Raw genomic sequence first — 24107 nt, 5'->3', positions numbered from 1 at the left:
GACAGGGTGAGAGAGATATTCATGAAGGAGTGAAGAAAATACAATATAGAGAAGGATAGTTATTAGATGAGACAGTCCAGTTCTCCTGGGCTTCTTATGTGCTTGCTCAGGGTGCCAAGACTGCAAGGCCTGACAAGAGTTTTGCCTGGACCACTTCTCAGGATTTATGTAGCTACTAAGCTTGAGGACAAGGAGCAGGCTTGCTGTCAACGCGTTTGAGTCCTCACACTCTGTTCCGCGGCTGTGACAGAAACCCCCTGCACACTTGGCATTCATCTAGGCCCATTGTGTTGCCCCTGTGGAACTGGGGACTTGAGGAACTGGCACAAGTATGCTGACATTCATTCTGCATGCTGTGCCCTGAGTGATGAAGGCCTTTGCCTCTGACCCAGGGTCTTGTGTCTTCTGTCAGCATCCACGAAACTAACAGGCTAACTTACTGGATAAAATCAAATCCCAGACCTGACTATTTTGGCAGCGAGGAATGGAATGCTGAAAGAGACATGATTTTCTAGAAGAGGAACCGTTGGGCCAGGTTTGGGAATATAAGACTCCCTGGAATCTGGTAGTGAATGCTCTCACTCAAGAGATAGCTAAGAGGTGGGGGAAGGATAAGGGTTCCCGCTGTCCTACCTTTTACTGAACAGGAGTTGAGCTAATGTTTACAGGCTTAACGAAAAGAAGTAGGGTTGAAACAAGCTGTCCTGTTGGAATGGTGCCTTGATTGTTGCTAACTCCTGCAGGCAGACAGGAAGGAAAGTTTTCATGACAAAACAGCAATTCTTGTGGCCCTACCTGAAAGGCAGTATGGCTGTGGCTGCTGAATCAGGGAGCCTCCAAATGTGAACTAAATATCATCAGCAATAAGAACCTTGCTCTTTGAGAACTTTGAGTGGACCAAAAACATGAGGAGTTAATGTGGTTGGGCTACAAGCAGTCCAGCACTGTTCAAATGCAAAAGTGACTGCAAAGCCTTGCCCACAAGTGCAGATCAGGCTACCCTTACGCCCTGGCCCATGACCCCTGACCCCCGACGGCAGTGAGGATGTGAGGATGAAGCGCTGGGTGCAGGACGGACAGAAGGTGCCGAGGACTCCAGGTAATTGCGGAAGTGTATGTGGGGAAGAAAGAAGCCCGTGGGCCCTGTTCTCTGCATGTTGACATGTGTCACCACTGTTGTAGGAGAGGTATTTGCACCAGTGTTTAGGCGCTGGCCCTGGAGCGAGGGGCTAAGTGGGGAGAACAGGCCAACAATTAAGTGTACTCCCCACAGACCTGCCTCCCCCATCTCTTGGGCTCCTTACCCTCTCGGCTGAGGGACAAGGTGATCTGGCATTCTTTTGCCACCTGCTGTATGTAGCTCCCGACTCACGCAATTTAGACTATTCAGCCGGGAGAAAGGAATTTGGACACACTCCATAGAGGGGAAAGGAGGCTTCCCTTGTGGGTGGGACCCTTTGGCTGATTGAATATAATGCAGCTCCCAAATCTGAATGTTTAATGGAATTGACGATTATGTGCCCACAGTTACCTGTCTCATAATTATCGGTGGGTAATCTCCCATTTAGGGACTGCTACATGTAGAGAGGTGAGAGTGGAGCATAAATCACTCCGCATTCTGCCTCTTTGTCCCCTATCTGGTGGTCCAACAGAAACAATGTAGAATTCCAAGAGGAGAAAGTAAAATCATTCCTTGTGTTGAAGGCTTGGTGGCAGCCCAAGTATTCAAGCCATTTCCCAGCACAACATTGCCACCTGCCTGACGCAGCCACCTAGTACACCATTTTGGAGAAAGGCAGCTATTAACTGGCTCCTAGGCTCTTCTTGAAACTGAATGCCTGACCCATGGAGGCCTTGGGACTCACTGATGTGACATCTCCACTTCAGGGTGGGTCACCTGGCATTGGAGAATCAGCATGGGCCCAACAGGCCTTGCAAGTCAAACAAATGGTATATTAGAGATCACAGCTAGCCTGACTGTAGCAGCAAGTATCTTAATTCTACATGAAAAATTAGTAGCTACCTTTGAGGGATATTTTGTATATATCTTCACTGCCTAAAGCAAAGCCACTGGCTTAGTGGGAGGTGGGGGGTGTCTCAGTTCACAGAATGCCTGGGTTTGGTTCAATTGCTTGGCAGCAACTTTACCAAATCCCAGCAACATTTTCTTATAGCTATAGATAATTCTAAAATTTGGAAATATTCTAAAAATATGGAAAGGCAAAGGAACTAAAACAGCTAAAACTATTTTGGAAAAGAAAAAATACGCTTGATACCAAAAGCATGATCCATAAAAAAACAATTGATAAATTGGACGTCATCAAAATTTTAAGTTTGTTCTGCAGAAGACCTAATGAAGAAGGTGAAAAGACAAGCTACAGACTGGGAGGAAGTGTTTGCAAACCACATATCTAGAATATATAAAGAACTCTCAAAACTAAACAAAAGACAGACAATCCAGTATAAAATGGACAAAAGACATGAAGAAACATTTCACCAAAGAGGATGTATGGCAAACAAATAAGCACATGAAAAGTTGTTTATCATCACTATCCATTAGGAAATACAAATTTAAATCACAGCAAGACACCACACGCCTATCGGGATGGCTAAAATAATTAGTAGCATCAACACCAAATACTGCCAAGGTTGCAGAGAAGCTGGGTCACTCATACACTGCCTGTGGGAATGTAAATTGATACAGCCACCGTGGAAGATAGTTGAGTACTTTCTTTAAAAACTAAGCATACACTAACCATATGACCGAGCATTTGCACTCCTAGACATTTATCACAGAGAAGTGAAAATTTAGGTCCACAAAAACCACACAGTTGTTCATAGCAGCTTTATGCCCAAAACTGGAATCTACCAAAATGTCCTGTAGTAAGGGAATGATTAACTGTGATATATCCATGCAATGGAATACTACTCAGCAATAAAAGGGAGTGAACTAGTGACACAACTTCCAACGACTTGGATAGATCTCAAGGGCATTATGCTGAGTGAAAAAAATCCAATCTCAAAATGTCACGTACTGTATGATTTCATCCATTTAACATTTTTTAATGACAGTAATAGTGATGGAAACAAATTAGTGGTTATCAGGAGTTAGGGATGTTGGGGGGAAGAGAGGTGTATGTGTGTGGCTATAAAGGGGTAGAAAAAGGGACATTTTTATGGTGATGCAACAGTCTGTATCTTGGTTACAATGGGGGTTACATGAATTTACATGTGATAAAATGACAACTATACATACATATTGTGCCCAATGTCAGTTGCCTGGTTTTGATATCGTACATTATGTAAGAGAGAACCATTGGGGGGAACTGGGTAAAGAGTACACATGGCCTCTCTGAATTATCTTTGCAACGTACTGTGAATCTGTAATTACTTCAAAACAAAATTTAAGAAATGAAATGATAGCAGGCTAAATTTTGTGTGTGTCGTATGTTTGCTGACCCTTGCTTTAGAGCAACAGTCAGATAAATCAAATGTTATCTTAGTGCATTACAAGCTGTCAATAGTGCTACGACTTGGAAACCATTGACAACATCTTCAGCAGTTGATTGATCTGTTTCAAGGAATTTGATTAAGCAAAAGATACTGAAACTGCCAACATTCGTCTTGATAGTAATGTCAAACATATGCCACAGCATTTTGCCATTGATATTCTTTGAACCTATGAGTGCAAAGTGGCACTGATTTTAAAAAGGCCATGGCTAACTGCTTACTAGCCTTTAACATGAGTAGTTTCACTAGGGTCCACTTGTGTATAGATAGGTTTGCTCAGCAAACCATGCCTAAAGCTGGATGAGGGAATACCCATTTGGGATAAGAAAAGTTAAAAGTAAATTATAGGCCCAGGATTTGTGAGCATTATAGAAAGTATAACCTAAATTTTTCTATGGATTCTTTTTCTTTAAGTTTCCATTGCCCCATTATGGACATCTTGGGTTGATTTACAGATGTGCTACCCATCACTGGATTTGGGACCACTCCTGACAGATTTTCAAATCGTGGACTCTCTTCTCAAAAGGTGAACTTCTGTCACTGAGAACAAAGTAATCTACTCATTTGATAGGCTGACTGTAAAAGGTATGTCTTGCTCAGAGTCCTTACTAAATGCAGAAATCAAAAGGTTGTCATAGAAGCAGTAGAATTTCTTTTAATCAAGTCACCACTGCTATATGATGGCACATACAATAGACTCACAGTGGGCTGTGTGTGGTTGGGAGCATTGCTGAGACAAGAGAAATGCCTAATGTGGTGTGGGGATGGCAGAAACTTCAATGGAGAAATAAATTGGCCAGTGTGTCCCTATTATATGCAGGAAGGTTGTCTTGATGCCAAAAGAATATGCAAAATCTCAAGCTTCCCAGCTGAATTTGCTTTCTTGTATGGAATTAATTCACCATGACTTTGGCAGGTGTATGTACAGATGGTGATGTTTTTAAGATATCCTGACCCAGGAGCTTTAGAGGGTCCTCCTAGATTTTTTGCTGGGTGGCTGAAAAGTCCCTTTCTCTTCCACCTGCTCACATCTCAGAGGTTACGCCCATCTTCAGGATTTTACTGGTAGTAATAAGAGATCATAAACACAATAAAGAAACTCTACTAAAATAGTGGAGATATGGCTAATCTGAAATATGTAATCAAAAAGTCGTAGATGTATGTGACTATATTGTTTGTACTTAAGTCCATATGTCTTACTTGAGATCTGTACGTTCAGTTAAATTTTGAAATAAAGCTCTATGATGAATACTAGAGAGACCAGAAGAGTTCATCTAATTTCCCCATCCTCCCCCCTGCACAATTCATCCATGCTGGAAATGGCCCCTTCTTATCTTCCTGCCAGACACTGAAGTGGTTCAGACCCAAAAGGCTCCCCTTGGAGCACACAGATAGTTTGAGATAGAAACAAAGAGATCTCTCAAGATAGAATTTACTTCTCCAGTCTGACTCTGGAATCCAAGAGAAAGGCAGTATTCTTTATAGTTTCTCTTACTCTTAAAAAATGTCAGATGCCAAAATATTCCCACCAAATGTCCAAATCAAGAGAAGAGGATGGAGTGAATATAGGTTTCTGTAATCAATTTTATTCATGTAGAGGGATGTTGCTTACAGCTTTAAATAGTGCCTGGAAAACTTCCACAAAGTTATGAGCATCTTACAAATGTTTGTAAGTATGTAGTTATGTAGCTCACCTTTTGAATTTATAAAAATCAGAAATGTCCGCCAGAAAGTTTTGCGATGTGACAGTGGAACTAAAAATATATAACAGCTACAGCTAACATTTACTGAATGCTCACTGTCATCTGACAAAAAAATTAAGTATTTTAAAATAGAAGGGCTTATGGTGTGGTAACCTCTGCATGTCTTCACAGGCGTCCCTCCTTCCCTCTTTTCAGCACAAGCCAGCATTGGCCGTATGACTACCGTCCCAGTCCAATCAGTTGCAAAATAAAAAGGAAAAGGTTGATTATGTCCATGTAGATGTTCAGGGCAGCAAAAACATACTCTTCAGGGTCCAGGTCAGAATGATGATGGTACCCTCCCACCATCAGCTGTACCTCCATCACCAAGTACTTAAAGAATAGAAAGAAGAATTAGCTACCTGAATTGTACATTTCTATCAAGTAAGTATCCTAAAACTATCTGGAAAAATTATTTCCCATCAGTAAATATATCACAGAGAGTAAATTTGTGGCTATAGATATTATTTTTACAGCCTCAATCATTCATGATGTCCCCAAGTTTGTGCTTTATCTATTAAAGCAAGTGCTTCATTCTCCTGAAGCCAGTGGGACCAAATATGTGAGCCTTACTTTCCTTTCCTTCCAAGTCTAGAAAGCTCTGTGCCTTTAGCCAATGATGTAGACCAGGTGGGCAGATTGGACACAGAGAGAAACTACAAAATGCCCTGTGTTTGTGATTTTCCCACATGTTCTCACTGGAAAAAAAGAATGAAAATAAAGATGGTTCCCCAACATTTAGATTCACCCACAGCAATAATTCTGAACTTTCCTTTGGGTGATAGCATTTTTCAAAACTTGACATTGGAGATGGCTTTGTGACAATGTCAGTATTTCCAACGTAGAATGAGAAGACTCATATATGGTTAAATAACCCCCAATTAAATGTTTTAGCTCAGCTGCGGTAGGTAAAATTATGAGCTTCTAAAGCATCAAGAAAAAATGTCAGAGAGCCCTCTCACCCTTGTGTTTGTTGCAAAGTGAGCAGATGTGGGCAGCACAAGTGCATTAGAAGGAGGAAAAGAAAACAAGCGGCTCCTCAGGTCTTTATATCCAGACTGTAGACTAAGAGTCTAGTGCTGTGAGGCAGAGCCGCATCAGACAGGTCAACCCTGGCTACAAAGAATCCTTGGGGTTTTAAAGACTCTTTAAAATAATCCATTTTAGAACAACATCCACTACAGGGAAACCTGTCCCGAGTAATTCAGGTATCAGCTCTCCCTGCGTCCTGGTTCCCACTCAGGCTTCTAAGAATGAGGAGGAAGGAAGGAAAGAAACAGGAGGAAAAGAATGGGGCACCTTCTGGGTAGCCTCATATCAGTTCATGATAGATGTCATCTCATGTAATATGGGAATGACCCAGTTGAGGCAGGTGAGGTTAACAGAGCCTCCAAGAAGGGAAGATCACACTGTAGCAGGTGGCAGAGAAGGGAGTCAAACCCAAGTCTGGGGCTGCCAAAGTGGCTGCTTCACCTGGACCACGAAGTCCCTTCCCACTTATCCTCCCTCTCCCTATGTCTGATTCCAGTAACTCTGTGGCAGAAAAAGCTAGAATGACCAACCATTCCAGTTTGCCCAGGACTTTTATTTGTCTTCAGAAACCCCTCAGTCCCAGGGAAATGAGGACAGTTGGTCATCCTTTAAAAAAGGCCTCTAGCAGCTGAACTTCCAGCCTTGCTCTTAGCCTCCATCTGTCACCCTGGAGTCCTTCTGTGGAAAAGTGCTTTTCTTCTTCCTCCCCTCTAAGAACCCCTGACTTTATCTTATTTCTTCTTACAAGAGAGATAATGACTCCTAATCATTTCATGTATTGGCAGTTAGGAGTACACCTCTCAGGTGAGGTTATGTGTTTGAAGGCAGACAGGAAAGTGGGAGAGTAAGGTGAGCTGGGATCCATCTGTCTGCCCCACAACCCCAGGGGAAGAGGGCTCAGGGCACCATGCAAGAGACAGCCAGCCCACAGGGAAGCCCTGGTCAGGATTAGAAGCCCCAGGAGCATGTGAGGGTTCAATAAGCAATTATCACAAGGTTGTAGGATGCAAAGTTACTATACAACAGTCAATTACTTTCCTGTATGCAGCAATGTATAAGTGAAATTGGAAATTAAAAACACAATACCATTTACATTAGCATCCAAAAAGCTTAAATACTTAGGTATAAATCTAACAAAATATGTACAAGAACTATATGAGGAAAAATATAAATCTCTAATGAATGAGATCAAGGAAGAACTAAATAAATGGAGAGACATTCCATGTTTATGGATAGGAAGACTCAATATTTCCAAAATATCAGTTCTTCCCAACTTGATCTATAGATTCAACACGATCCCAATCAAAATCCCAGCAAGTTATTTTGTGGATATTGACAAACCATATGGAGAGACAAAAGTTTATATGGAGAGACAAAAGACCCAGAATAGCCAATACAATATTGAAGGAAAAGAACAAAGTTGGAGGACTTATGCTACCAGACAACAAGATTTACTATAAAGCTACAGTAATCAAGATAGTGTGGTATTGGTGAAAAGACTAAACAAATAGATCAACAGGACAGAATAAAGAGCAAAGGCAATACAATGGAGTAAACATAGTCTCTTCAACAAATGGCGCTGAAACAACTGGACATCCACATGCCAAAAAAATGAATCTAGACACAGATCTTACACCTTCCACAAAATAACTCATAATGAATCATAGACTTAAATGTAAAACATAAAACTCCTAGAAGATAACATAGGAGAAAACCTAGATGACCTTGGGTATGGTGATGATTTTTTTAGATATGACACCAAAAGTATGATCCATGAAAGAAATAGTGGATAAACTAGACTTCATTAAAATTAAAAATGTCTGCTCTGTGAAAGACAATGTGAAGATAATGATAATACAAGCCACAGCCTGGGAGAAAATATTTACAAAAGAAATATCTGATAAAGGACAGTTCTCCTAAATATACAAAGAACTCGTAAAACTCAACAATAAGAAAACAAACAACTTGATTACAAAATGGGCCCAAGAACTTAACAGACACTTCACCAAAGAAGATATGCAAATGGCAAGTAAGCATATGAAAAGATGCTCTACATCATATGTCATCAGGGAAATGCAAATTAAAATTACAATAAGGGCTTCCCTGGTGGCACAGTGGTTGAGAGTCCGCCTGCCCATGCAGGGGACACGGGTTCGCGCCCCGGTCCGGGAATATCCCACATGCCATGGAGCAGCTAGGCCTGTGAGCCATGGCCACTGAGCCTGTGCGTCCGGAGCCTGTGCTCCACAACGGGAGAGGCCACAGCAGTGAGAGGCCCGCATACTGCAAAAAAAAAAAAAAAAAAAAAAAAATTACAATAAGATACCACTACACACCTATTAGAAAGGCCAAACTCTGGAACACTGACAATACCAAATGCTGGTGAGGACATGGAGCAACAGGAACTCTCATACACTGCTAGTGAGAATACAAAGTATTGCAACCACTTTGGAATGCTGTCTTATAAAACTAAACATACTCTTACTGTATGATCCAGTGAACATGCTCCTTGGTATCTACCCAAAGGAGTTGAAATCATCTGTCCACACAAAAACCTGCACATGGATGTTTATAGCAGATTTATTCATAATTGCCAAAACTTGAGAGCAAACAAGATGCCCCTCAGTAGGCGAATGAATAAATTTACTGTGGTACATCAAGATGGTGGAATATTATTCAACACTAAAAAGAAATGAGCTACCAAGCCATGAAAAGACATGGAGGAATCTTAAGTGCAAATACTAAGTAAAAGAAGCCAATTTGAAAAGGCTTCATATTGTATGACTCCTACTCTATGACATTCTGGAAAAGGCAAAACTTGGAAACAGTAAGATTAGTGGTTGCTAGGGGTTGGGGATGGGGAGGGATCAATTGGTAGAACAAAGAGGATTTTTAGAGCAGTGAAAACATTCTGTATGATATTACAACGATGGATACATATCATTATACATTTGTCCAAACCCATAGAATGTACAACACCAAGAGTGAACCTTAATGTAGACTACGGACTTTGGGTGATTATGATATGTCAATGTAGGTTCATCAATTGTAGTAACTGTACCACTTTGGTGGGGGATATTGATAATGGGGAAGGCCATGTGGGTATGGAGGCTGGAGTATATGGGAAATCTCTGTACTCTTCTTTTGATTTTACGAAGAACCTAAAACTGCTCTAAAAAGAATTGTCTTTATAAAAAATAAAGAGGAGGAGGAAGACGAGAAGACAGAGGAAGGAGCAAGTGACCTGGAGAGCTTTCCAGTGAATTATTGACTCCACTTGACTCCAGGCCTAGCAGAGGGCTTAGGGCCCCATCAATGCACATACCATACTCTGTCAAAGAAAGGGAGAAATGGACTTACGAGTGAGAAGATCACAGTTCCAAGTCCAGCATACAATAGATGCAACCACTGCAAAAAGAAAGGAAACAACTGTATATTAAGAGTAAGACTTGGAACAACTCAGGGGATCACTTAGGTCACTGCTGTTAGATAAGATATTAAGAAAGTCAAAGCTGTGGAGAAAATCTTTTCTTGAACATAGTCAGTCAACAGCATCCACTCAATTCCGTTCAGCAAGCCCCATCCACATAGTTCTTCAAGAGAATGTGCCCTCCCCTCAGCTCAGGGAACATAGTGACCCTCACACAGCCTTGCTAGAGCTGATTGACAAGAGGTGGAAGATAACACTCCAACAGCAGTGAATCTCTTGACCGACCAAGAGCCTCTTACCTGTGACCAGGATCAAACAGATGCTCTAGGCCAGTTAGAAATCAATTCTCAGGATAGAGGGATCCAGGCAGCAGTTCTATCATTAGCTAGTGCTGGAGCTATTACTGCACAAGCAGAGATGGCCAATCACCTCAGTTCAAGAAAGGGAAGTGAGGTTTCCATTTCCGTGAATTCTGGCTCTTCTTCCCACCTAGGAGCTCCATGAGAGTCTCTGGGTCTTTGCCTTGACCTAGACTGAGTGGTATGTGTTCCTTGCAACCAGAACAGCCCTGATCAGAATATGTGACAAATTGGCCTAAATGCCATAGGGTTTGGCTGTAGAAGAGCAAAAGGAAGTGGTGTATAACATCTGAGAAGCATAATGGCGTTCACTCTTTAGGAGGAGAAAGCTAGTCCTAGAGGGATGGGGAGCACTCTGCTAACCAGGGAAGGTTCTTGGGGAAAGAGAGAAATCAGGAGTCAGTGACACAGAGAGGGAGGCACAGTGTTTCCAGACTGAGCTAGGGGTAAGAAAACATCTGACAACTGGCGTCTGAAGGATTCAAAATTGCCAGAGTCCAGCAAGGTTGGACATACTTAGAACAAGGGTCTGTCAGTGGTTCACCCCAAGATCCTCTCAGGGGAGGACAGCTCTTGCCTAGGGTCGGGGCTCAATCTTCATGCCCAGACCTCCTGTCAGTGGTCCCCTACCACAGCTGGTGCAGCAGGTGGCCTCACAGACCTCCAGCTACGGGGAGGGGCATGTAAACTGACCAGGGCCTGGTGGCTGTGTGGTGCAACCCACTGTAGTTTGCTCCTGGGTCACACTTCGCCATCTCAGTCATTGGTGGGGGCAGCAGGACCTTCCTGGGAGACACCGGACCGCTGTAATGGTCCACATTAGCTCCAGGAGCCCCTGATGGCACCACATACAGAGTGCTCCCACCTTCCTTCCCTCTCCTGAACCTGGGGTCACATATGCTGTCGTGGTCGACAGCTCTTCCAGCCTTCGTTGCCGCCACACTTTTCTCCCACAGACATCTCTCCTATCAAAGTCCTTGCAAGTTTCACCCATCTGTTGTCTGCTTCTCAAAGGATCCAGACCAACAACACAACCAGCACTTCACCCTATGTTCTAACAGTTCTCTGAGGTTTACAAAGGAGATCCCACTTACATATGATCGTATGAAGATTAAGAGAACTCCGTAGATAGTAAGGATGAAGAGTAAAACAAACAGCATTCCGTTTAGCAAGGTGAAATCGCACTGAGGAAACATAAACAACACAAAACCAATTAAATTATCATCCATAAGCAATTTCAAGGTGTTTAGAGATGCATCATGTACCCGCTAGACAGAAACTGGCCCATTTGCTAATCATTTCCCCTGGCTAATCCCAAGAACCATGGAAATCCATTAGCCCCTAAGCACTGAAAAATGCTACATAAAAAGTGTTGTATTTCTTCAGGAGGGAGAAAAGGGTAGGATATGGATGAAATAACAGGAGCCACAAATTGATAATTTTTGAAACTAGGTAATGGGCACATGGGAGTTCATTAAACTATTCTATCTTTGTATCTATATAAAATTTTCCCTAATAAAAAATGTACACTGAATAAGCAGGATGTAAATTTGTAAGTATAGTATGATCATAATCACTCATATTTTTAAAAGCATGTGCATAGACTACATTAATGGAATTAAATAGAAAAAGATGTTAACTGGGTACCTTTTTCACATTTGTATATATATATATTTCAATAAAAATACATATACCAAGCTTTCAAAAATTACTATTAATTATTCTTTTGTAATCTTAAAATTTATTAATATGCTTTTTGGGTTTGCTTCTATAAATCAGTAACCAAGTCAGCCTAGGGAAGATTAGAATTTTTTTTAAAGAAAGAGGAATATTCATCTTCTGGCCTGAAAAAAAAATGGATTAGGAAGCAAAAGAATCCAAGGTATTTTCTTGCAAGAGTGTTTTCCTAATTCCTCTATTTTTCCTATTTCACTCCCTACCCTTACCACACCAAGAGAATAATCTACCAGGTCACCGAGTCTGGTTCTCAGGCCGGAAGCATCAACAGTGCCTGGGAAATGTACATTATTGGCCCCCATGCCAGACATTGTGAAGCAGCAACTCCAGGAGGAGTGAATTCTGTGTTTCACACACTCTCCGGGTGACTCTGATGCCTGCTAAGAAAGTTTGTCTAGAGCTGTGCTTTCAATACACTTGGCTACTGAGCACTGGAAATGCAGTTAGTTCAAATTGAGATTGCTGCAAGTATAAAATACACACTGGATTTGAATTTCAAAATAAAGAATGTAAGGTATCTCATTAATATTTTTGCTATACTGATTACATGTGGAAATGATCACACTTCACATATACTGGGTTAAATGAAATATATTATTAAAACTAATTTTACCTGTTTCCTTTTACTTTTTTAACATGGTTACTAGGAAAGCCAGAAGCCTGAAGGCAAGGACTCCATGGAGGTGAGGCCCACAGAAAGCCAGGAGCCCAAGGGAGGAGGGAGCAGAATGGGTCAGGAGGGGCAAAGAAACATATTCACACACTCCCTTATGACAGAAATCTGCTTCAATAACACGTACTTTTGTTTGAAGAGCAAATAGAGTGATATTGTCATTAGAGTGGTTGCTGCCATTGCCCATAACACTTCCTCGGCATAATAGAAACTAAAACCAGAGACTGTGATTATTGTTCACATAACATTCAAAGAAAAGCATGCACACACACACACACACACACACACAAATGTGTATCAAAAACTTACACTGACACGGTTCCTAGCAGCAGACCTTGAAGAATTGTCTAGAAACAAAAATCACAATAAATCAGAAGCCTGAATCCCAAGGCCAAAATCCAGAAGAGATGGTTTGAGGTTTGTGCATTCTGGCAGGGTTTAGTGAGCTATTGGGAATATGTATGATCCCAGTGCACAAAGCTACAGGCTATGAATATGGGAAATAAATAACGGAAACAAACATTTCTTTATCATTCTCCCCAAGACTGACAGAAAAAATTATTTCATGAGTAAATATTTCTTAGAACACAATAGTAACTTTCAACATATTCAGTGAGTTAAATATGTATTAATTAGGAATGTGGAAACCAAGGTAAAAGCTTTATCTGTAGACCATATTGTCATTAATCAAATAGGGCCATCCACACAGAATCTTAACATTTTATCAGAGCAGGATATGCTATTTCTATTGATGCTCCACCAAAGGTTTCCGTACTGACCTTTTCCATAGTGCTTGGATGAGAATAAAATACTTCAAACCTCAGACGTGGAATGAGGATTGAGACCTCAGTACCAGGGGATGAGCTGGAGGACACACCTACAAAGCATGGAGCTGCACTGGTAGGTGCCAATCCAGGGCTCTGAAGAGGGCTGCACTGGGGCTGCATTGGGTCTGTATGGGGGCTATATGGGGGCTGGAGGGTTCCCACGGTCCAAATGGAGCCAGGGATGGGACAGTGAGGGAGAGAGGGAGGGGTTGAGAGCCAGAAGGCAGTAAAGCTGGAGGATGAAACCAAAAAGGCTATGAGGATGAAACCAAAAAGGCTATGAGTATGTGCCCAGGCCCACAGTCAGGCTCCAGGACAGCCGGCAGGCCAGTGAGAACTACAGTCAGCAGCGGCTGCAGGGCCTGAGAATATTCCCCAGCTGGTAGGATGCTCCATCAGAGACAAATCTAGAGACTAGCTGGTCCATGGCAAGAGCCAGGAAAGAACCTTCTAGTCTCTGGGAGTAAATGTGAGGACACATCCTATCCACAGTGCTAGAACTGCCTGAGAGACTTTGAACTTCTCCAGCTGGCTAATGACGTCCAGGATTGGAGACTGGAAAAGAACTGGAGTCTCGGGAGTCCCGGATTGCCTCTCTGGATCTCCCAAACCCAGTGGGTAAGCCTGATTCTCTACTTTGTTCAACGGACCAAAGTAAGCTGTCTTTATTGACCTTATAGGTTTTTTTTAAAGTGCACCTATTCCACATACACATGATATTTTAACAATGTGCTTGCTTTCAACCTTCCCTTTTATAATATTTCTTCTCTTAGGCTGTTACCAGCTTAGAAATAAACAGCAAAACCTTGGAGGTGAGAGCTTCCTTTGAGATCAATAACTTTGATCTCTTCTTGAAATAAACATTAGAACTATTGAAAAAGTTAAAAGAAAACATCCAAAAATTTCTGGAAAAATACCTCTCCCCGTCCCATCGTCTCTTCCCCAGGATTCCCAGTATCTTTCTATGTCTGGCTTTTAACTCCCACCTCTTCTGAGTGTGGTCTGTGCTGTTAAGTGCAGGAACTGGGAGACTCTACTTGCTCACCTGGACAATGAGCAGTGTATCCACACCAACTAAGAAAGGCCCCTCAATGCTCAGTCAGCTGAAGAAATGCCTAAATGTGGGTATCAAAGAGACAGTCTTCTCCAGCGTCATGAGGAAACTGTTCTTCCCGACATATAATTCACACTAGATGCTGTGTGGTACCCACACAGAACCTCATCCTTGGCCGTGTGTCCTTGCCCATGTTGACCACCAGGAGGCGCAGATCCAAATCTAGGCTCATCACACTCAAATGCGTGGAACTATGCATTTTGTGCACGAATCTCACCTCTGGCTTTATTTTCCTTTCCTTATTTTTCCTTCCATCAGATTTCCCCGCCAATTTATCTTATCTTCTTATATTGTGCATATTTTATAAGCTACCTCAACTCTGATATAGAACCAGGTGAGGAACAAGTGAATTGGTAAGTAAATCTTCACAGGGAAGGGTGGTCAGCAGTTCATGGGAGCAATCGCAAAGAATCTGACTTTCTTTCCAGCACACTAAATCATACTGAGATTCTGTTCTGGGTTTTCCTAAGAGGAGCAAACACTATTGTCAGTGAGTTTCAGAGAGTCCACTGTTTCCAGGAGGCAAGAGGTTTGGCCTGACTGGTGTAAACATTAATAAACAGAAACCTCAATTACAATAGAGTCAGGACACATTGAAATAGAAATAAAATAAATTTTACAAAAATAAGGAAAATTACATTTCTTGCACACAATTTGTGAACTCACTCTCTGCAACAAAATGTGTTTTTTGTCTCTGACAGAGGACAATCAGGTTAACTGTTCCTGAAATGTAGCCCAGACTCCGGAGTGGGCCTCTCAGAAGCAAGTTTGCTGGCACAGAGGAGTAGCCCAGGGTCCCCAAATTCTCTAGTTTGTTAAAAGGGTGTGGATTCCAGGTCATAAGTAAGTTTATGACTTCAAAATTCATCCAAGAGAATGTCTCACAAATAATTTTTATCTGTATTATTCCACAGATTTTCCACAATAAATGGAATGAATTTAATAATGTGATGAAAATATATTTCAGAGATGAACAACAATGGATGCTAATGAGGTTTACTTACAAATAATCCCAGGAGAATGTAATTCGCAGGCACCTGGCGGCGGAGCTTCCCACAGCAAGCAAGTATAATAAATACAACAAAAAATGCTGGCCTGGGGATAATTTAAAACCATGTGTTATTTGCTTATATCATATGATATGTCATATGATATATTATAGGTACATAGATATAGAGATGTATTATCTGATAATAAGTATTATAAAGTAAACAAAAATGTAGATTATTACCTTTATCTCTCTTTTTTTTTTTTTTTTTTTTTGCTTTTAACATTAACTTTTCTCATTGCCATCCATACATAGCTTGTGGGTTCTTTTTTCAAATTTTTTATTTTGAAATACTTGTAGATTCACAGGAAACTGCAAAGGAACAGAGGTCCTGTGTACCTTTTACTCAGTTTCCCTTCATTTTACATATTTAAAGTAGAATACCCAAACCAGTAATGTAACATTGGTACAGCATGTATATACGTAATGCTATGTCATAGACCTATGATGCAAATCTATGTGCAGATCCATGTAACCAGCACCACAATCAAGATGTGGAACTATCTCATCATTAAGATATCCTACCATCCCATTATGGTAACACACACACACACACACACACACACACACACACACAAAACCCTAACTCCCAGGAACCACTAATTTGCTTATTTTCCATCTTTATAATTTTGTCATTTCAAGAATGTTGTACCTTGGGACTTCCCTGGTGGTGCAGTCGTTAAGAATCCACCTGCCAATGCAAGGGACACGGGTTCAAGCCCTGGTCCAGGAAGATCCCACATGCCGAGGAGCAACTAAGCCCGTGCGCCACAACTACTGAGCCTGTGCTCTACAGCCCATGAGCCACAGTTACTGAGCCCGCATGCCACAACTACTGAAACCTGCGTGCCTAGAGCCCGTGCTTTGCAGTAAGAGAAGCCACCACAATGAGAAGCCCACGCACCACAATGATGAGTAGCCCCAACTCACCGCAACTACGGAAAGCCCACGCGTAGCAACAAAGACACAACACAGCCAAAAATTAATGAATTTAAAAAAGGAATGTTATACCTTTACCTAATTTTTAATAAGGACATCAATCAATAGCTAGTGGAAAAAACTTTTAATTTAATCCAGTAATACTTACAAGAGTGCGTAGGTGAACCAGGGATTCTTGACCACCCAAACTCTTAAAGCATTCCTGGTTAAAAAAATAATAGTTTTACACAATAAGTAGCTTATTTTGCTAACTAGTGTAATATTTAAGTAGAAGTTAAACAATCTCATGAGAAGAAAGGGGGGAAACCCTAAATGGTTGACAATGACAGATGGGAAAGGAAACAGTAAAACATAAAACTGTATCTTGCTTCTTAAAATAGAGTCACAAAAAAGTACAGTCATAAGTTGTAAGTGAAATTTGGATAAAAGCAAATGTCCTATGCCAAACACCCCATGCCAAACAACTAGCAAGACAGGAACACAATGCCACCCATTAGCAGAGAGGCTGCCTAAAATCATAAAAAGTCCACAGACACCCCAAAACACACCACCAGACGTGGACCTGCCCACCAGAAAGACAAGATCCAGCCTCATCCACCAGCACACAGGCACTAGTCCCCTCCACCAGGAAGCCTATACAACCCACTGAATCAAACTTAGCCACTGGTGACAGACACCAAAAACAACGGGAACTACGAACCTGCAGCCTGCGAAAAGGAGACCCCAAACACAGTAAGATAAGCAAAATGAGAAGACAGAAATACAAACAGCAGGAGAAGGAGCAAGATAAAAACCCACCAGACCTAACAAATGAAGAGGAAATAGGCAGTCTACCTGAAAAGGAACTCAGAATAATGATAGTAAAGATGATCCAACATCTTGGAAACAGAATAGACAAAATGCAAGAAACAGTTAACAAGGACCTAGAAGAACTAAGGAAGAATCAAGCAACGATTACAAACACAATAAATGAAATTAAAAATACTCTAGATGGGATCAATAGCAGAATAACTGAGGCAGAAGAACGGATAAGTGACGCGGAAGATAAAATAGTGGAAATAACTACTGCAGAGCAGAAGAAAGAAAACAGAATGAAAAGAACTGAGGACAGTCTCAGAGACCTCTGGGACAACATTAAACGCACCAACATTCGAATTATAAGGGGTTCCAGAAGAAGAAGAGAAAAACAAAGGGACTGAGAAAATATTTGAAGAGATTATAGTTGAAAACTTCCCTAATATGGGAAAGGAAATCGTTAATCAAGTCCAGGAGGCACAGAGAGTCCCATACAGGATAAATCCAAGGAGAAATACGCCAAGACACATATTAATCAAACTGTCAAAAATTAAATACAAAGAAAACATATTAAAAGCAGCAAGGGAAAAACAACAAATAACACACAAGGGAATCCCCATAAGGTTAACAGCTGATCTTTCAGCAGAAACTCTGCAAGCCAGAAGGGACTGGCAGGACATATTTAAAGTGAGGAAGGAGAAAAACCTGCAACCAAGATTACTCTACCCAGCAAGGATCTCATTCAGATTGGATGGAGAAATTAAAACCTTTACAGACAAGGAAAAGCTGAGAGAGTTCAGCACCACCAAACCAGCTTTACAACAAATGCTAAAGGAACTTCTCTAGGCAAGAAACACAACAGAAGGAAAAGACCTACAATAACGAACCCAAAACAATTAAGAAAATGGGAATAGGAACATACATATCGATAATTACCTTAAATGTAAATGGACTAAATGCTCCCACCAAAAGACACAGATTGGCTGAATGGATACAAAAACAAGACCCATATATATGCTGTCTACAAGAGACCCACTTCAGACCTAGAGACACATACAGACTGAAAGTAAGGGGATGGAAAAAGATATTCCATGCAAATGGAAACCAAAAGAAAGCTGGAGTAGCAATTCTCATATCAGACAAAATAGACTTTAAAATAAAGACTACTAGAAGAGACAAAGAAGGACACTACATAATGATCAAGGGATCGATCCAAGAAGAAGATATAACAATTGTAAATATTTATGCACCCAACACAGGAGCACCTCAATACATAAGGCAAATACTAACAGCCATAAAAGGGGAAATCGACAGTAACACATTCATAGTAGGGGACTTCAACACTCCACTTTCACCAATGGACAGATCATCCAAAATGAAAATAAATAAGGAAACACAAGCTTTAAATGATACATTAAACAAGATGGACTTAACTGATATTCATAGGACATTCCATCCAAAAACAACAGAATACACATTTTTCTCAAGTGCTCTTGGAACATTCTCCAGGATAGATCATATCTTGGGTCACAAATCAAGCCTCAGTAAATTTAAGAAAATTGAAATCATATCAGGCCTCTTTTCTGACCACAATGCTGTGAGATTAGAAATGAATTACAGGGAAAACAGTGTAAAAAACACAAACACATGGAGGCTAAACAATACATTACTAAATAATCAAGAGATTATTTCACAAGTTGTATGGAAACACAAAAGACCCCGAATAGCCAAAGCAATCTTGAGAACGAAAGATCAATGGAACAGGATAGAAAGCCCAGAGATAAACCCACGCACATATGGCCACCTTATCTTTGATAAAAGAGTCAGGAATGTACAGTGGAGAAAGGACAGCCTCTTCAATCAGTGGTGCTGGGAAAACTGGACAGGGACATGTAAAAGTATGAGATTAGATCACTCCCTAACACCATACACAAAAATAAGCTCAAAATGGATTAAAGACCTAAATGTAAGGGCAGAAACTATCAAACTCTTAGAGGAAAACATAGGCAGCACACTCTATGACATAAATCACAGCAAGATCCTTTTTGACCCACCTCCTAGAGAAATGGAAATAAAGACAAAAATAAACACATGGGACCTAATGAAACTTAAAAGCTTTTGCACAGCAAAGGAAACCATAAACAAGACCAAAAGACAACCCTCAGAATGGGAGAAAATATTTGCAGATGAAGCAACTGACAAAGGATTAATCTCCAAAATTTATAAGCAGCTCATGCAGCTCAATAACAAAAAAACAAACAACCCAATCCAAAAATGGGCAGAAGACCTAAATAGACATTTCTCCACAGAAGATATACAGACTGCCAACAAACACATGAAAGAATGCTCAACATCTTTAATCATTAGAGAAATGCAAATCAAACCTACAATGAGATATCGTCTCACACCAGTCAGAATGGCCATCATCAAAAAATCTAGAAATAATAAATGCTGGAGAGGGTGTGGAAAAAAGGGAACACTCTTGCACTGCTGGTGGGAATGTGAATTGGTACAGCCACTATGGAGAACAGTATGGAGGTTCCTTAAAAAACTACAAATAGAACTACCATATGACCCAGCAATCCCACTACTGGGCATATACCCTGAGAAAACCATAATTCAAAAAGAGTCATGTACCAAAATGTTCATAGCAGCCCTATTTACAATAGCCCGGAGATGGAAACAACCTAAGTGTCCATCATCGGATGAATGGGTAAAGAAGATGTGGCACATATATACAATGGAATATTACTCAGCCATAAAAAGAAATGAAATTGAGCTATTTGTAATGAGGTGGATGGACCTAGAGTCTGTCATACAGAGTGAAGTAAGTCAGAAAGAGAAAGACAAATACTGTATGCTGACACATATATATGGAATTTAAGAAAAAAATGTCATGAAGAACATAGGGGTAAGACAGGAATAAAGACACAGACCTACTAGAGAATGGACTTGAGGATATGGGGAGGGGGAAGGGTAAGCTGTGACAAAGTGAAAGAGCGGCATGGACATATATACACTACCAAACAAGGTAGATAGCTAGTGGGAAGCAGCCGCATAGCACAGGGAGATCAGCTTGGTGCTTTGTGACCGCCTGGAGGGGTGGGATAGGGAGGGTGGGAGGGAGACGCAAAAGGGAGGGGATATGGGAACATATGTATATGTATAACTGATTAAATTTGTTATAAAGCAAAAAAAAAAAAATGAAGTTTTAATTTTAAAAAATACTGAGATTGATATGTACACAAAGCAAAAGTAATCAAATTCTCATATGTTTGTTTGTAAACACAGATTTTCAAAGGATGGGTTTAAGCCGTGATGGATCATAGTCCCTGAAATAATTTCTGCATTTAACAGAGCTCCAGCCTCCAAGGCCTCCATAGTCTCACCTTTCTTCCTTTACCCAGTTTTATCTGTGGAAATAGCTTGGGGAAAATAAAAAAGAAAATAGTGCCCAAAATAAGGGAAAATTCTTAGCTTAGGAAGTTAAACTCCAGAAATCTACAGACACCTTTGTCTAGAAGTTGCCTCAGAAAAACAAAGTGACAGAAATATTATATCCTATGAATGATTAAGGAAAAATAGATAATCTTTTAATGATCAAAATTAAATTGAGCTATTCAGTGAGAATAATTATGGGCAGCTTAATACTTAATTTACATCAGTAATAAAGACTTACCAGAAAAGAAACAGGCTGATGATTGCCCCAGTGATCAGCAGCTGAAATGACAGGAGGAAGAGAACTTTTACGACGAAAACTGAGGCAGAAACTTTATTTTTATGACACAATATTCAAAAGTAAAAATATAAATGTAATTACCTTTTTTTTTTTTCTTTTTTGCGGTACGCAGGCCTCTCACTGTCGTGGCCTCTCCCATTGCGGAGCACAGGTTCCAGACGCGCAGGCTCAGCGGCCATGGCTCACAGGCCCAGCCGCTCCGTGGCATGTGGGATCTTCCCAGACCGGGTCGCGAACCCATGTCCTCTGCATCGGCAGGCGGACTCTCAACCACTGCGCCACCAGGGAAGCCCTGTAATTACCTACTTTTGACACTTAATGAAAGAAAATTTTCCTCTGATTTTTTTGAGGATAGGAAAGGGAGTGCTAGTTTAGAGTTGGCCAATAGAGTGACAACAATACAGCTTTGCAGAACTCTCAGAAAAGACTCAGTCCAGACTGTTAGAGGCATTTTATTGAAGATCTGAGAGTTTATCCATGAAAGCCCCCAAATTTTAAAGACCAAACTCAGGGATTTAATTCCTTATTATGGACACCCCATCCTCCTTAGGACCAAAAGTGACCTGAAAGTCTCAGAATGTTGCAAACCCATCATTAGGGATTCAGCTGCACCCCTGCATAGATGGAGCCCAGTGATGCCCTAAGGACTACCGGGGGAGAGGGCGTTTACCCCTCTGCAGAGGGACTTGGGCTGCAGGGAGTTTGCAGAGCTTCTCCACCACTTTTCTCTCTATCCTCCCTGCCTTTAGCAACTCCCTTCCCTCCTGCTTGTGCAGAAACTTGATAATCTGACAAATTGTTAAGTATGACCAAGGAGTTCCAAGCCAATGGCGTGCCAAAGCAGAGTGCAGGGCGTGTTGGCATCTCTGTTTACTTACTTCCAGCTGAATACACAAGTTTTCCTGGAGCCCTCGGAATATGGCACCAGTGATGACCATTTACTTTTTTGTGGCCTTATCCCAGTTTTAAAAGAAAAAAAAAGAAAGAATGCTGCTTAAAGTTGACTTATAGGATTGTCAACTGTGTCCTTCGGCTGGGCAGTTTCTGTGCATTTGAAGTGTGACAACAAAGAAATAGGACTGAGCTATCTTAATCAAAATGCCAGAACACATATACCCAAATGTGTGCTGCCTACATTAAAATATCCACTTACTTAACATTAAGTTCACATCTAGTATGTATCAAGGACTGTGAGGAAATAGATAGTAAATGTGGTCCAGCCACATAAGACTAGACATATAGATCAATGAAGTAGAACTGAGAGCCCTAAAATAGTCCCTTACATTTGTGGTCAATCCCACAAATATGGTCAATTGATTTCTAACAAACATACTAGAACAATTCAATGGAGAAAGATGAGTCTTTTCAACAAATGGTGCTGGGACAATTGGACATACACGTATAAAATGATGAATTTGAGCCCCTTTCTCATATCATACATACACAAAAGTTAATTAGTTAAACATGGATCATAGACATAAACATAAGAAAGATAATTCTTGGAAGAAAGCATAGGTGTAAATCTTTGTGAGCATGGATTAGGCAATGATTTCTTTAGATATGATACCTAAAACACAAGCAAAGAAAAAAAATACAAATAAATTGATTTCATCAAAAGTAAAAGCTTTGTGCTTCAAATGACACCTTCAGAAAGTGAAAGAAAACCCACAAACTGGGAGAAAATATTTGCATATCATGTATCTGAAAAGGGATCTAATCCATAAAGAACACTTACGATCCAATTACAAGAAGACAAATAAGAATTTAAATAGGGCAAAACCTGTGGCGTGCCCTCCCACATTGACGCTGGGCTTGGCCACATGACGTGTTAGCCAGTGAGACATTAGCACTGGCTTGATTAGTAGAGGCTTGATAAATGCTTACATACTGGGGCTTTTCCATCTGGTCTACCTCTTCTTGGGACCCAGCCCCGTGTGATGAGAAGCTCAAGCCACAAGAAGAGAGCCAACAACAAACAAACTGCCAGCCATGTCAGGGAGTCATAATGGCCATTGCAGCCTCAGCTGCCAACTAAGAGCTCCAGAAGGCCTCTTTCCAGACACAAGGTAGAGGGTGAGGGCCACAGGGAGACAGCAATGAGATTCAAAGTTCACAGTCCATCTTCAAGTCATCCAGGTCCTAAGAAGGCATAAAGGTGGCAGAATGTTCACCGGGGACCTAAGCATTTGCCTTGAATTGCCTACTTACCAACTTCATATTTCATGAAAGAAAAAAATTCTCATTTATTTAAGCCACTGTTTTTCGGACTTCTGTTACAGCTGAATGTATTTCCTATACAGAATTAATATGTAGGGCTCTGAATTAGTATTCTTTAAACCTTAAGCTAATATCATGGTATCACCTTGTATGTAGGTAAGAACATTCTATGTTCAATGACTAATTCACGTTTCCTAAGAAAACCACAAGTTATTCACCATAATATGTATATCATGAATTTATGAATGCCCTGGAAAACTTGGGGACCATCTGTTATTGCAGCCCTATGTCATGTTTCATGGTAAAGCATGACTGGGAAAAAACTAAAAGCAAAATTAAATCCTACAATCCACCCTGGGTAAACATTTTAAGAGAACATTTGCTTTTCTCTTCCGAAAAGGTCATTTCTTTATTCTCACCTCTGTGGATAGCTGCTTCTGAGAATGGGCCAGATAAAGGATTGCTGTCCTCTGTGGTGGTCTCTGCTGAAACTTCTACCACATAGGTATCCCCTTGCTCACCAGCTTTGGAGCATGGATTCCCATGAGTTTGTTGTGGTCCATGAGTTGAAGATGAAGTTCCGTAGGACCGAGCAGACTTGCTCTGGATATTATCATCTGCTGCTTTCCGAACCAGATGTTGATGATCCCCAGAACTAAAGTCTATTGGTTCACTGACCTCCAAGTCCATTTTCCTAGAAAGGGAAAATTGTTATTCAGGTCCTTATGATCATACCACTACAACCTTAGCATCTTCATAACATTAGATGATTTTTTTTCTTAATTTCAACTCCTTGGTTCAGTACTTCCCAAGTCAGTGCTCAATACATATTTGTTGAATGAATGATGAACAAATACTTTTAATATGAGGCCTACAGAGTTAAAATAACTTGCATCCTATTATGAAATTAATATGTTATGTATTCATTCTGCAAGGAGTTAATAA

At 40.8% G+C, this 24107-nt stretch overlaps 1 pseudogene across 1 annotated transcript; it reads right to left on the bottom strand.

The window, feature by feature from the left end:
- Positions 1-5432: 5432 nt before the first annotated feature.
- On the bottom strand, positions 5433-23852 carry LOC309810272 (protein lifeguard 2-like; annotated as a pseudogene). The gene is made up of 8 exons: positions 23582-23852; positions 21616-21733; positions 15429-15519; positions 12793-12830; positions 12611-12694; positions 11168-11257; positions 9645-9692; positions 5433-5585 (listed from the first exon to the last, which is right to left on the bottom strand). The product of its transcript is annotated as a protein lifeguard 2-like (transcript).
- Between the last annotated feature and the right edge of the window lie 255 nt (positions 23853-24107).

This window comes from Mesoplodon mirus (genome assembly GCF_964341445.2).
Source record: "Mesoplodon mirus genome assembly, chromosome: 9".
In the NCBI taxonomy this organism is placed as follows: domain Eukaryota; kingdom Metazoa; phylum Chordata; class Mammalia; order Artiodactyla; family Ziphiidae; genus Mesoplodon; species Mesoplodon mirus.
Note: the sequence above shows the minus strand (reverse complement) of the source record. Positions and strands in the feature narration are given on the sequence as shown.